Source organism: Lissotriton vulgaris, chromosome 9 (assembly GCF_964263255.1).
Source record: "Lissotriton vulgaris chromosome 9, aLisVul1.2, whole genome shotgun sequence".
Classification (NCBI taxonomy): domain Eukaryota; kingdom Metazoa; phylum Chordata; class Amphibia; order Caudata; family Salamandridae; genus Lissotriton; species Lissotriton vulgaris.
This window is the reverse complement of record NC_141697.1, coordinates 1,019,245,950-1,019,261,289: the sequence shown is the minus strand read 5'-3', so window position 1 is coordinate 1,019,261,289 and position 15,340 is coordinate 1,019,245,950. Positions and strand designations below refer to the sequence as shown.

At 44.6% G+C, this 15,340-nt stretch overlaps 1 protein-coding gene across 12 annotated transcripts in view; it reads left to right on the top strand.

The window, feature by feature from the left end:
- Positions 1–690: 690 nt before the first annotated feature.
- Positions 691–15,340, top strand: part of FOXP1 (forkhead box P1) — an 875,723-nt gene continuing 861,073 nt past the window's right edge. For 5 of the 12 annotated variants that reach the window (XM_086938896.1, XM_086938891.1, XM_086938898.1 and 2 more), the window contains exon 1: positions 1,246–1,411. The gene's annotated coding sequence lies outside the window, so the exon portion shown is untranslated. Of the gene's footprint in view, positions 1,048–1,184; positions 1,412–15,340 lie in introns of those variants that run through there. The other 7 variants (XM_086938902.1, XM_086938894.1, XM_086938897.1 and 4 more) reach the window with 5 other exon arrangements.

Genomic DNA, 15,340 nt, shown 5'->3' with positions numbered 1-15,340 from the left:
CATGAACATTTGCCTCCACATGTCTCGGCGCTCAGTCCCTTGAGAGAGCTCACACTGAACAGCTCCAAGCGGGCGTTTCTCGCATAAAGCCCGCACTGCATATTTGTCTATTTTTCTTATGCTGCTAATTTTTGGCAGGCGTACTTGCTTTACATGTTAGCTCATTCTGCACAGAACACAACACGACACCTGTGCATTATAGCTGGCAAAAGTACAGTTTCTATTTCAAAAAGCGTTTAGTACATTTTTAAATATACAGAAGTGTGACCAGCCAATTAATTTGCAAGCCTATGCCAGCCAAAATTAGTTTCTGAACTATAGTACTTTTATGTTACGTTTAAGTTTTCCCACATTAATACATAATAAACATGTCTCAGCCAAAATAGTACTTTATAGTTGTGGGTATCCGAGTATGTACAACTTTCTTAGCTGGCAGTTGAAAATTGTCTGTTTTCTGACACCCAAACTTCCTGTGGACTGTTTAGAGGGAAAGCAATTTAAGGTAAAGGCAGTATATGCTTTGCCCATAAATAACCTAGCTTCAGCGAGAAAACACAGACAGTACGGAAGGCAAGAAACGGGGCTGACTAACACGGTTAGCTGGGAAAAAAATCCATTTCAGCGCAACTATGTTTTTGTTTACTTTACCAGGCACATCCTAATATGGTCACCTCCCTGTCAAAGGCGGCCGAGCCCGGGGCTGAGGGGCCCCCTCGGGGAGCAGCTTCTGCCGGTGCCTCTCAGCAGACAATAAGAAACAAACGGCGCAACTCCACAAAAGGCTGTCCGGGGAAAAAAAAGTGTCAAACAGCCCCCGCAGAACTCTCCCTTCTGACACACACTTGCTCTGTATACGTAAACCTACTCCGTGCCATGCTGCCCGGGCTGAGCAGCGTTTGTTTGGAAATGTAAAGCCACGCTTTTTTTTCTCTTTTTTTTTCTTTGCTATTCATTTGAGAGCTGTGGAGTCTTTCCTTCGAGGCATATAGTCTTTGCATTCGTCTTTCACGAGTTATGCTCGTGCAGCCCCTGGCTGCGAACGCTAAGGTAAGGTTGACTTTTGTCACTCGAGTCGCAACTGGTGCAGGGCAGGGGAGGTGGGCAGTTTGAGGCAGTGCAGCCTGGGTGATTTGTGGGCACCTTCTGCATCCGAGGCATGTGCCGGCGCCTGTCCGCTCCCCGGCACGGCAGAGCCCCAAGTGCTGCAGTTGTGGCTGTTGTTCGGCTGGAGGTGTGTACTCACCCACTCTAGTGTAAACAGTGCTGCTGGGAGGCATGCTCGCGCCTAGCAGTTGTCAGCACGGTTTTGCTCTCTGCTTGTGGTTTGCTTGAGCCCCCTCTCTCTTGGCTGCTCCAAAGTCTTCATGGTCCCGGGGCTTGGCACTTAGTGTCTGCAGCCACAGAACAAAAGGTAGGTTGTTAAACTCTCTGCTCCGGGGGGAGGGACAACTTCTTTTTGGAGGGCTGTCTTCCGAGTGCACGACTGGGGTTGACCTAAAAGGCGAGAGAGGGGAAAAAAACAGGCACCCAGAGAGAGAGCCTTGAATGGGAGAGAGCCCGGAGGAGTGAGAGCACTTCATACTCAGTGCAGTTTTAGGAAGCGGCATCTTTTGTTCTCAGTCCAGCCGACATGGCCGGACACACTCCGCCTTTAGAAAACACTTGTGACTTATCGTGTGCTGTAATTAACGTGTGGTGCGTGAGAATCGGCGTGATTTTCATGCAAGATGACTCAGTGGCGAGCTTAACTAGTTCGAGTTCATACTTTTCTGAATTGCAGAGCATTGTTTTTAAAAGTGAAGTTTGTTTTCCTCGTGGCTGCCTCGCTCTGCCGCGTCCCGCGCAGCTGCTTGGGTTGTTTGTCAGCTGTTTACTTTTCTACCTGCTGGTTGTTTGTTGGACGTGCGGTTCCTCCTGTGCTCGTCCAGCGTGGTGCGTGCTGCCCCAGGCTGTGTGTGCTGTGCACGTTGCTGTGCTTGTGTGTGTGTGTGAGACGGGAGAGCGAGGAATGCTGACACGTTTGGTTTGTGAGACCAGCTGCCGGAGCCCGGAGTGCACGGGGGTTGAACTCACAATTAATAGGTGGGAGGTGGGCGCGGGGGTCGGGGTGCGTGGGGGGCACACCCCGGGAGCCCGAGACACATGCGTTTAATCTTTGAAAATAGTCTTAACATTACACGCACAAGTGAATGCAGACCTCAGAGAAAGTGACGTCTTCCTGCAGCTCGTGGCAAGTGCTGGCCGTTCATAGTCTCACACAGGTTTTAAAAGTGCAGTTTTACATCATGTTAATATCGCTGCCGGCGTTATGTGATGCTTGTTTTAGTGCCCTGGACTTTTTTTGCAGGTTCCCGTGCACTGAAATGAAAAAAAACAATTTTGAGCCGTATTGAGAGTTTATTCAACATTTAAAGTGGGCTTTTTATTTTCTTGTGGACATTTGGGTGCTGTTTTTTCCCCTCATGAAGCTTGTAGTTTCACTGGAAATTCTATTAATATATGCGTGTGTGTTTCTTGAAGAAATGCGGGGTTTTGTGGATGTAATCTTATTTTAATGAATGTGTTAGGTGTTTTGTAAAGCGCTGTCAACTTTCTATAAACTTCGTAGCGCTGAAATTACAGAGCGCAGTGGGGAGTACTCAAACACCGGTCCGGTTGAGAGTGATGGATGTCATGGCCGACGTTCTTCAAACTGGGTACCCTGGGGCTTCGTGCAAGGCATGCAAAGGCTTTCTTAAACAGATAGGTCTCGAGGTTTTTATTTTTTTATTTTGGTAGCTTGATTCAGCTCTGATTTGGGTCCAAGAGTTTTGGATCCAGCGCTTCAACTGTACCATACGGGTATTTTAGGCCGGTGATATACTCCAAGAGGGCGCTGGGCTGGCAGATAAAAGGAGTCTGTTTAAGCCCGCTTAGTGCAAGTGTCAGTTTCCGAATCCATTCCCTGGAGTTGTGTGTCCGGTGGCGGGAGTCCGGCTTCAGAGGCCCCTAACGAGCCCTGCTGCGACGGCCGTTCTGCGGGGATTCGCGTCAGGCCCCGGACTGGCGGGTGGCGGGCTCCTCGTTACCACCGCACCCGCACATAATGAGCGGCATCATTAGCTGATGGAGTGCATTTGCCCTGGCTCTACCTTGAAAGGCGCGTCATTTGCATACTACTTCAGATCTCGCCTTTAATGGATTCCTCCATGAATAAAACGAAAAGCCACTTTCTCTTAAAATGCGAGGCCTCTGTTTTTCTAATGCACATTTTATGAGACACCTCTCCCACTCGAGCAAGTGTGCAGCGCACAAGAAAGCCCGGTCTTTGTTTTTACAGACGGCTCCCAGCCCTTCTCCTGGGTTTAGAAGTGAGCAGCCAAGCCAGCGAGGCATGTAAGGGTCACTGATAAATGGAGGACACAAATCATGGCCTCATCCCATTGAGGGTCTTGGTCTGCTTCATACATGTGCAACACGTGTCTGTGGTGCGCCACAGACTGCGGTACACGCGCTCCAGGACTACCTCTGGGAGACTTCCAGAGGACATTTATTTCTGAAGGCCAAATGTTTGAATTTGGAATTGGAGGTCATATTCGTGGGTCATATTCGTGGGTCATAACCCCGTGAATGTTCAGTGACGCAGCCAGGGTGCCATAGGTCCCACTGCAGGCCAGCCAGATAGGCCCATCCTGCCCCTGGGCAGGTAAAGAAGGCCATAATTGGGGTTCAGTGGGCTCTCCCCTGTACACCTGCTATTCTGATGAGAGCTACGCCCCAGCACTGGAGTGGTCACAGTGGCTGCGAGAAGGGTCCCTGCGCACCCTGCAGACACCCCGTGTGCGCGCTGGTTGAGTCGAACAGACGTTCTACTTCAACTTTGTGTCACTCTGGCACTGACTCACAGCGGCCTCTTATTTGTTGTGAAAGGCAGCACAACAGCGACAAGTGTTCGAGCCACCTCTGGAACCGCCGTGTTGATATGATTAGATTAGAGGAAATTGAATTGCAGGTCCCCCTAAATACCTCTTCATGTCACAGGTTGAGCCGGATGCTGCCGTCCTGTCGTGCGGCGCTAGTAACGTCTCACCTTTTATTTTCAAGAAAGAAGAGCCGAAAACGGTTTCTGATTTAATGTGAGACCCTCACTACGGAGGGGGCGTAAGGGGACACGCAGCTTGCCCTCGCATGGTATTGGACATGTCCTCCGTATGTGGACGCAGGTCACATGACTGACCCTGTCAGAAGTTTAGGCGGGAAGTTGGCGCCTGTGGAGACAGTGGCAGTGACGTGTGAAAACAGACGCTCAAGTCCCACTGCTGGAGTCTGGAGACGAGGCATTTTATCACCCATAAGTAATGAGCACGGGTCACCATTACCAGAGGGTCTGACGTCACTTTCTGTAGAAATAATACACCCGCCACAGACCTGACTTCACAGGAAAGCCTCCCTGTATTCTAAAACATATATTTGTTTAGGGACTTTTCACTGAAGTGTACGCGCCAATTACAGCTGTTCATTAGCAAAATTGGGTATTTGTTTTAAACTTTAACCAATCACTTTGATATGCTAATTATGGTGTAATTTAATTTGAGCTCTGTAATGATGATGCCGTTATTATGGACATAAATGATGCAGTTAAGCTGAGAGTAATCTCATTTGCATACTGTACATGCCAGTAAATTAAGCCCTTTCTTCGGCTGCTTCAGCTTTAATTTTCCACTTCTTTTCACACGGCGCCTTTTCAGCCGCGCTCTCAGAAGCCCACTTTGAGAGAGAGTGTTGATCACCGTGTGATGTGCACGCCTGCGGCCCCACGGCCACGCGAGACACGAGGTGTGACGTGTTTAAAAGACGCATTGTCTTTCTGTGGGTTTCTCTAAAACCTTGGGTTAGCTGAAGAAGTCTGTCTCCGCTGCCCATTAAAAGCCAACCGATCTCTTTAGTAGCAAAACGTGTCTTAAGTGAAGAACGTTCACAATCCATCATTAGTGTTCTGCTGCACAACTGATAACTTTTTCTGTAGCGCCTAATACTGCAGTTTTGCCGTTTCAAAGCACTGCAAATAGCAGGTGTTTCTATTACCAAGTTCACTGGAACTGAACATTTTACTCACTGGAGGATGACAAGCTGATTTGACCCATCGCTGATTCTAGCTCCTAGCTTGCCGACCCCATCACCCCATCAATTCATGTAAAAGTCGTCGTGGGGAACTCCCCATACCACGAAACAAGTGTTGGCTGGGCATAAGCATTTTTTTTTTAAATTTATTTGAATTTTGTGCAGACATAAACATAACACAGCTTGTTACGAGTCTTACAATCAATTGCTTGATAAACATCCACCTGTGCCTACCTTACACATGAGTAACAACATATATGACATTGAGTCACGCAGATTTATATATGATGAACAGACATTGCATAGTGGTCTCACAGAAGCACCAACATATAATATGCTGAATTCGAGGTTGACATTTAGGTCTGGTAACAATTAAAGGTCTAGGTTTACAATATTATTCAAGAACTTGACTACTCCTAGATGTAAAATGCATACATAGTGAATTGGCCACCTGATCAGACCATCGCAGGGATAACGATATCAGATGAGTCATTGTCTGAAGGGCAGATATTTCACACTTGAAGGTTGGGGGTTAGTGAACTATGCTGAGCTAACAGTACCATCCACTACTTTCTCTCTAAGCCAGGATATGAAGGGCTCCCAGATATCTTTAGGGCGAGAAGCCAAGGGCATCAGGTCCGACTGGGCATAAGAAGTTAAGAAAATAAAGAACACAGAAGAATCTCATGTGCATTGAACTTTTGAACTTTTTCTTATATAATTTGACATGTGCCCAGGTTATTGGATATACTGTTTTGATGATCCTCGGATTTATATTTAAGGAGGCAGGTTGATTCCTCCTTCCCTTGAAGCACCGTTTTAGATATCAAGGGCTATTATACAAACCCGAGAATAGTGGGCGCCACAGTCAACCCAAATAATATTCACCCAATTGTGTTCTAGTGAATAAAAGTGGCCAAATAGCGCTTTATATGGGACAAGAGTACTAAATAAACATACGTTCACACATTTTTTACTACAGTATAACTTACCTGGCTTGAGAAAATAATAATTATTTTCTCAGAGACTTAGTTCAAGAACAAGTTAATGAGCAGAACAACTGAGCCATACTCACAAGGCCTAATTATTAGGATTTTCTCTCATTTAACGTCCAGTTAGGATTAAATACTTTTGTTGGTATTTACTGCACACAAAAAAAGCATTGTATAAACCATACACACAGGTACGCTGAGCGCTATTTGCTATTTGATAACATTGCGGATGGGAGGGGCTTCATGACCCATTCGAGTGAATCATGGCCCCTTTGCACACCCAGTAATGGTAATTAATGAAACATATGCAATTATGGATGCACATGTTCTTACAGATGAGATTACATATCACATTCCCCTTACCACTTTGACAGAGGCGACTATGAATGTAGTTTCTTTAATTAGCTTTATTTATTATTGTTTAATTACATTAAAATTTAAGTGTGATTATTTTTTGGCACAACGTTTGTGGGATCATGAGCATTACATTTGGTGTGCAAGTTATGGTTTTCTCTGCTGTTGTGCGCGTTATGGATTGTGCTCCTCACACAATGTGAGAATTGTAGTGTTTTTTTTTGGTTTTGGCAATGCACAGTAGGGGTTGGCTAATGGGCCTGACCTCTGCCCAACTGGTCCTGCACGCTCCTTACTGCATGTGGCCAATCCCCATTGGTGCTGTTGGCTAAGCGCAGCTTTAGTGCACTGAATACTTCTTTTCCTATTTATTGTTGTATTGGATTCAGGTCCACCAGACCTAGGGAGGGTCTAGGATTCAAGAATCCACCATAGGATTTGCAAATGCCACAATAAAAGAATTTTTTTGAATTGGGGTGTCCTTTCGGGCCGAAGTTGAAAATGAAGGGAGGAGGGGAACGCGGCCCCCCTCCCAGAGCCTTATTAGACCCAGGGGATTCCATTCCCCAGGGCTGGATTGTATTCAAAAAGGGGTGGGAAGCCATGCTGCCCGAGCCCATAGAGGCCCTGGAGACATCCCCCGGGCCATCAACCTCTGGAGCCAGCTCAAGTACGCTGTTACAGGGAGCCCACCCTGGCACAGAGTAGATTTCCTGCCCACACTGATATGGGCAGGGAAACATATGCTTGCTTCCGCCTAGTGGGAGCATTTTTAAATCTCCCACCAGGCGGGAGCAAACATGCCTTGGCTGCCTGAAGCAGCGAACGCAGTGAAGGCATGCCTTTTCCCATCCGGCGGGAGATTCGAATATGCTCCCACTGTTGGGAGCAGACCTCTGTTTTCCTGCCTGCACTGATGCGGGCAGGGAAACAAGCCGGAGCAAGCATACGCAGCTTCACTCCCTGAGTGGGAGCTATACCGGCTCCTGCAGTATGCGAGCAGCCGACAAGGTCTGGGTGGGTACCGGGGCTCCACCTGCAGCACCCAGTGTGGTGCTTGGTGGGTGCCCTTCAGCCCAGTGCAGCGTGGTGTTGGCTGCCTGCCAGGTGGGGGGAGTTAGATGCAGGGCTTGGTCGCAGTCCAGGACCTGTGGCCAACTCAACACAGTGCACAGCCAAAGGCTGTGTGCAGCAGGTGGTTGCCTTTACATATGATACCAAAATATTACTTTACGTTAACTAAACCCTAGAAATTCACAGAAATAAAACAAAGGTTCAAGTAACGTTAAAGTTAGATGAGAATTTTAGTGACAACATAACTTATAAAACATACCAAACCACTGAAATTCACCAGTTATATATAGTTAGCTCTGTTCCATACTTAAATATAAGTTGCCTCTTGATTTATTCATTTTTTTAATTTAGAAATGCTACATTCACACTGATCGCTTAGAAGTACTTATCAGAAAGGCAAAAATCAGGCAAGAGTTGGTATATTTCCCCACATTCTCCTGTTCGTGTTCCCACATTCCTATATTTTAAAGCAGATTCACAATACTATAAAACATAGTTTGTGGTGGTAGTATACACAATAAGGCATTCAAACAGATTTCCAGTTGTGAGTGTCTGAATAAATGTCTCAACTGTTTTTCCAGTGCTACCCATGGGACACCGACTGTTGGCCTTTTTCACCACTTGGTCCTAGGATAGAGGAACTACAAGCTAGGTCTTTGCCCCCAAACTCTGCAGACCTTAGGGACCATAAAAGGAAGTAGATCAATAGTTGACAACATCTGCTCCATTTTCCATGAATGAAAGCAACACGAAGTCTAACTATGATGGGTGAATAGACACTGGACAGTGCTGAATGTTCAAACAATAAGTGCAGGACCCAAAGTGATTAGCAGAGGGCCTGCTGCAGCGCTGTCTTATGCCAAGTTGATGAATACTAAGGCTGTCTATTCTTGATTCCAACCCAAGCCCCTTCCCTCCACCTCCCTACATTTCCCGCCTCTGTATCTCAGTCTTGCAGGCTCTTTTTCGACCCTGCTTTCAGACTTTGTCAGAGTTTGCATATCTTTCTGCCTTTTTCGCTGTTGCCCTGTCAAAGTTAGATGATGAAAAATATGTCTCAATCCCTAGAAATGAGTGAAATGGCCTACCACCGACAACCACCAGTACAAATGTAACCGTGACAGCGGACATAACCTATGAGACACATGATGGCTGTCTAGCACATAGGCCCCTGCATACAAAAACAATAAATACGATTCAGAGTGCATAAGCACTATCATACGCTCACACCACACAACCACTTTCGTAGACACAACAAAGGTCTGTGTTTAAAACAGTCATTCTTGAAACATATGACAGAAGCAATCAGCAGCTGACCAGGGTTTCGCACATCCACTTCGTCTGTTTCAAAATTATTAGGCGGTGCGGCTACTCTCACCATCCGCTGCCAAGGATGTATATCAGACCAATGGTTGTATAAGAGCAGAGAGGCGCACACAGTGAAGTCAATAATGTAAGAGAGTCCAAACAGTAATGGTAGATCTTCAGTTCTTATTTATAAACGTATTCTTTATTTTCATGTACAGCGGCACAGCCAACGCGTTTCATTCCCTATTCGTGCCTTGGGAATTTCATCAGGGCTGCAAAAATACATTAACAGGTATAAGTATTTAACAAATATTAAAAAGACATTCACCCAAGTAGGGCAGTAGTCCAAGCCAAATTGCATTAAAGTACACACCCATAGATCCAAACTTATTAACCAAGTTGTAAATCTCCTAAATGACAAATTTAAGTTTAAAATTACCTAGTGAAAGCATATACCCCCTCACCGGTACTATGCGATCACATGGCCAGCACAGGCCAAAATGTTAGGTCCTGATTAAACACACACAGCACCATGCCTATTGGAGAATTTAGACATCCGAAAAGTGCAAGTGTTCAAGTCATACGGACAATTGTGAACAAGGAAAGAGAAAGGAAAAGAGGTGTGAATCAAAAACGCCCATTAGTCCCAGCATAGAAAGAAGAGGTCAAGGTGAAGGAAAGTGATCCCACTACCCTGTTTTCAAGCCTAGAGTCCAAAACAACCAAGTGAAAACCAAGATAAAAAACGATCTTTGGTGAAAAGATAAGATCCAAAGTGCACGGGTCCAAGTGACCCTAAAATACGTAGAAGGAGAGTTGAGAAAAAACTACTGCCGCTCACCATGTATAGACAGTTAATCACGGTCGTACTTCTTCAAGAACAGTGTGTAAGACGGTCACGGTAGGTCACAATGTGTGCCTATAATGAGAATATTATACAAAAAATGAGAAAAGAAATTTATATTAGATGAGTCCGATCGTTCTTGCGGGAACATAGGGATCCTGTTTATAATCATGGGGGGAGGGGAGCAGACAAGAAGTATAGCTATGATGGACCTCACTTCTAGGTATTTACAATATGAAAATTAAAGGACTTAACAACTCTAAGTTTCTAATCTTTTTATTATTAAAAACCAAATGATGCCTTCTATTGATAGACATATAGTAGGGAATGATCAAAGTGGCGATTCCAAAGGTCCCTTTTGGAAGGTTATATTGAAGCAAGGGGTCTATAATACCTGCAAGCTGTTTTGTACTTCTTTCCAAGTAGAGTGCTGATCCAAGTCCCCCCGGAGTTTCTGGTCACTGTCACTCATACAAGTCAAACGAGGAAGAATGTTCCGGACCCCTTTATATAAGAAATTAAGAGGATATATAAATGTTAGCCCTATAAGTATCACGATGGAAAAGGGCGTCCTTGAATTCATAGTTCTAAATAATAAAAAAGAAAGAATTTTTGCCCATGTGTATGGGTATCGTGGATCAAATTTGTATCTTTTGATCCCCAAGGGATGCCCCCATTTTTAATGATCTGTTTGGGCCCCCTCCTATGAATATGCTGAGTGGCAGAGCTACATGGTGGTTAGTTTAAGCGGCGTTAGATAACTGCCCTCCTGATTTGGGCAGCATGCACCTAATTAAAATTACGAGAAAAGGGTTGCAGTGTCACGAGTGCTTTGCAGTGACAAGCCTTGTGTAAAAAGGCATTAGGCTGTGAGACGATATCTTTAAAACAATATTGTCAAGGGTATCCAGATAACAGGTGACAGATGCTGAATACATATATTTATCTAGGACAGCTATTAGCCTCGCCCCAATTTGTTGGTCCCCCCGCTTATCTGCCCGTCTCCCAAAAAACGGAAGGTATACCTCGAGGGAAATCCGAAAGGAAGAAAGGGGGGGTTTTCTGACTGCCCGGTGAAGTATCCGGCTGCAGTGGAGTTTTGGGAAGCGAGTTAGCGCAAACGGAGCCTGTGGGTGATCAAAGACATAAAATTAGGTCTTATATAAATATACTTAAAAACGCGCGTTTTGTGAGAGTTCAAAGGTACCTAGCAGTGTCGCTTACCTTTGATAAGGCCTCCGGTTTCCTCCGCTCCTCCTCGTGGAATACTGGATGCACCGGGGATTCATCGCGCGCCATATTTGAAGCACAGAGCTTCATGACTGGAAAGTGGTCACGTGACGTTGAGATCAGACCAAGCCATAAGCAGCGGAATCTTAGTACTAATGTGGCGGCCATCTTAGAATGCTGCCAGCGATACCATCTTTAGTAACTATAGAAATACCTGACGGCAAATCAGTCACTTAAGTAAAAAAATCAAATATAAAAGTCAATGCATCTTATTGACTAATGATATTCGGACAAATTGAGATTGAATGCGGAGCATATAGTTTCGATATGAAGAAAAAAATTGACCGCAATGGTGCCTCATCGCAAGTCATTTATAATATAAAAATCTATGCCATTAACAGTTACTACTGTTTAAATGTAGTGAATCTGTATGAGGGGCATTTAATGTCATGCCGGTAAAGCATAGTCAATAGTGAAATGTGCTGGGCAGTCAAACGCGTAAGAGGACCAATCAAATGTGCAAATCCATGTTGTTTGCAACTGATGTTGTTAAGGCAACAACCAGTCCGCATAAGGAGCGGTTATTGTGGTGCTGGGCGACTGTTGATAAAAATTGCCCAAATTGGAGCAAAAAGAACCGGCGCCAGAATATCATTGTTTGCCAACGGTTAAACCACACTAGTTATTGGCGAATATATGGTGGAAGGGCATCCATGTTTACTATTAAAAAAACGATCGAATTGCGGTTGATGAATGTGCATGCCAGCAATAGTAGATGGATATTAGGAGGTCGGTACCCACTAATAGGTGCGTAAAGGGACAGAAAGAGTATTAGGTATGGTGGAATGTCATATTAGTCAAAGTCCCAAAGTAATAGGGTATTCCCAATAAAAACTCCAGAGAGGAGATATTGCCACTTAGGAAAAATATCCAGAGTGAACCATCAAGTGCATCATACAAAAGGATTCAGGATGTGGTAGATGTTACTATAAAGACACTACAATTTTAAAAAGAAGATAGGTGTTACAAACTGGGGCAGTATTATAAGCGGTTGTACAAGAAATATACTATGCACAAGAGTTACAGTGTAAACGGGTTACCAAATGTGTAAAGAATTTATATTCCTAAGCAAGAAATTATAGCTTCATAGGAGAAATCAATGATATACCTGTGAAAAAAATATAGAAAAAACATGGAGGAAAAAGTGTTACAGCAATTTGTATCTTACAGAGCAACATAGTATCCCTCCATTTGTTCAACCTGGTTTCATTAGAGACTCCTATGTTCTAATGGAAGCTAGACCTCTGATTTGGGTTGCAGGTATGCAATCAGGGAAGTTTGTTATGCTGGGGAGGAGGTTATATCAAGAAGTAGTGAAGTTCCTTGTCTGTATTATGTCCCCTTTGTGTCGCCCGCAGGCGGCAAATCCATTTAGCTTCCCTTTGTCTAACCGCTAGCTCACGGTCACCCCCTCTTTTATCCTGTGGTATGTGTTCAATACCATGGAACCAAAATGAGGTGTCATTTGGATGTTTCTCATCATAGTGTGAGCTTACTGGATAGCGTTTGTCCTTATTAATGATTGCCCTTCTGTGTTCCTGAATTCTTGTTTTTAGGGGGCGGATGGTGCTCCCCACATAAATGATGTTACAGCTACACCCCAGAACATATATCACATGAGTCGTGTTACAATTGATAAAGCTGTTGATTTTATATTTTTTCGAGGTGTTATAAGAGAAGCTGGTCGTTTTATTTAAGCCTGAATCGCAGACAATACATGACCCGCATGTATAAAAGCCAGAGGGTTTTGATGGAAACCATGACTCACGTGGGGTGGTGACATAGCTGTGGCATAAATCATCTCTAAGGGATCTGCCTTTTCTGTATGAAATGGGCAATCTGTTAGGTATGAGGTCCCGTAACCCAGAGGCACTTTGCAGTATCTCCCAATGTTTCCTCAATACATTATGAATTCGGTTGCTGTTGGAATTGTATTGAGTTGTAAAGGTGATGCTGCGGTCAGTGTCTTTATGTTGTCTTGCATTAGATGTTGTGTTTAAAGTATCTTCCCTGCAGAGGGTCTTCGCTTTCTGTATGGCTGTGTCCACAGTCTTTTGTTTGTACCCCCTTTTGAGAAACCTGTTTTTTGCACTGGTCAGGTTTTGGGCATAGGTGTGTTCCTCGCTACAGTTTCTGCGCAGTCTCACCATCTCGCCGTATGGTATGTTTTCGACTACAGCGCGAGGGTGGGCGCTGTCTGCGTGCAGTACAGAATTACATGAAGTTTCCTTCCTGTATAATTTACTGTGTACCACCCCCTCCGTGACGTAAAAGCAGATGTCTAGAAAGTTAATGGTTTCCTTGCTATGTGTCATGGTTAGTTTCACGTTGTGTTTATTGCTGTTGAGATACGCATGGAACTGCAGCAAGGATTCCACCGATCCTGACCACAACATGATGATGTCGTCGATGTACCTCCCCCAGAACACAATATGTTCGGTCCAGGGGGAGGCACGTTTGTTCCAGGCATGTACCCTCTCAAAGTGACCCATGAACAGGCAGGCGTACGATGGTGCTGCCTTTGAACCCATGGCCGTGCCACGGGTCTGGTGGTACCAGGCAGAGTCATGTAGGAAGTAATTATTACTGAGAATGATATCCATCATGTCCAGTAACATGTTGTTGAAATCATGCTTGTCAGCTGGTTCCCTGTCCAGAAACGATTGCAGTGCCTCAATGCCCATATCTCTATGGATACAAGTGTATAGGCTTTCAACGTCAAATGTGACGAATGAAAGTTCCTCTGACCACTGAAAATTGTTAAGCTTTGCTAAGATGTCCTTGCTGTCTTTGACATATGATGGAAGGTTCATAACATATTTCTGTAAATGGAGATCCACAAACTCTGAGATTTTCTCTGTAGGGGACCCAATTCCAGAGATGATCGGACGTCCCGGTGGGAATGCCCCCCCCTTGTGGACTTTGGGCAGGATGTATATGCATGGAAAACGTGGTTTGATTACCCTAAGATATTTTAGCTCATCTTCAGATAGAAGACCCGTTTCTTTCCATTCTAGTAATTTAGCTGTTATCATACCCGTTATTCCATTTATAGGGTTATGAGGGATGCGTTTATAGCAACTCGTGTCACTAAGTTGACGGTCAATTTCAGACATGTAGTCACCAAGATTCATGACCACAACATTCCCGCCTTTATCTGCCTCCTTGATGACAATAGTTTTGTCAGCTTTAAGTCTTTCAAGGGCCTGTCGTTGGCAGGCGGAAATGTTGTGGTTAGGAATGGTAGAGAGTACTCCGGTGTCTTCAAGTTTATACAGATCAGCAGACACCCTTTCATAAAAGGTATCAATATTGGGATGGTAATTAAAGGTGGGGGTGAACGTGGACCTGCATTTAAGATGGCTTTCCATGCTGTAATCCTGCTCTATTGCTAGATTCCTTAACATCGTGGACATGTCCTGTTCCTGGTCTTCATCTAAGTTGTATAGTAACAGGGTCGTGCGAATGTCTGCCACTGTGTGTGGTACTGGTGGAGTGACCTCTCTCTGTGATGGAACCTTAGGTGTTTGGCGTGAGAAGAAATCTTTTAGTTTTAACATTCTGACAAACTTAAAAAGATCGACATGTACATCAGTCATATCACCATATTGTGCTGGGCAGAAACTAAGACCCTTACTCAAAACAGCCAGTTCATATTCATCAAGTACTTTATTTGACAGATTAATAACCTTTAAGTCATCAGTACATTCAGGAACACACATTTCTTGGATGGGAATAGACAAAGTTGCTATTTCTGTTTGGCTCCCATCCCTGTCTTGGGTATTGCTCCTGTTTCTGTACCTGGCCTTTGCCCGCCTTCCGCCCCTCCTGGTCTTTGTATAGCCCTTTGGGGTTTCGGTTGGTCCTTTTTTTGTTGTTGAATACGACTGCTCGTCCTTATTTTGGCTAGCTCCTTCTGAAAAGAAGAAGCTCCTTCTTCTAAAGGGAGATCTGTTACTGAGTTGGACCTGGTGCTATTTACTGAGGTGGTAGATGCACCACTCTCAGATCGCGCCTCCTCGCTTATTTCCCTTTCTTCGCGCACCCTTTTTCTTTCTTCTGCCCCTTGGACTTGATCAAATTTCTTGGCGAACGTGTAGATTCGCCCGTCTCTATAATCCCTGTCATCTCGTCTAATTCTTTTCATTTTTTTCTCCTTAAGATATACCTGATGTTCCTCCATCACCTTTTTCAGTATAGCAAAATTTTTTTCAATAAGATCCTTTGGTTCCAGACCATTAATTTCAGTTATCAGTGCATCAATTTCGGCCATTAGTTTTTCGCCCTTCTCCTGAGCATGACGGATTAATATTCTCATCATGACCTCAGAGGCATGTTCTAAATTGCTTTCCCATTCTTTGAGTAGACCCTCTCCTAG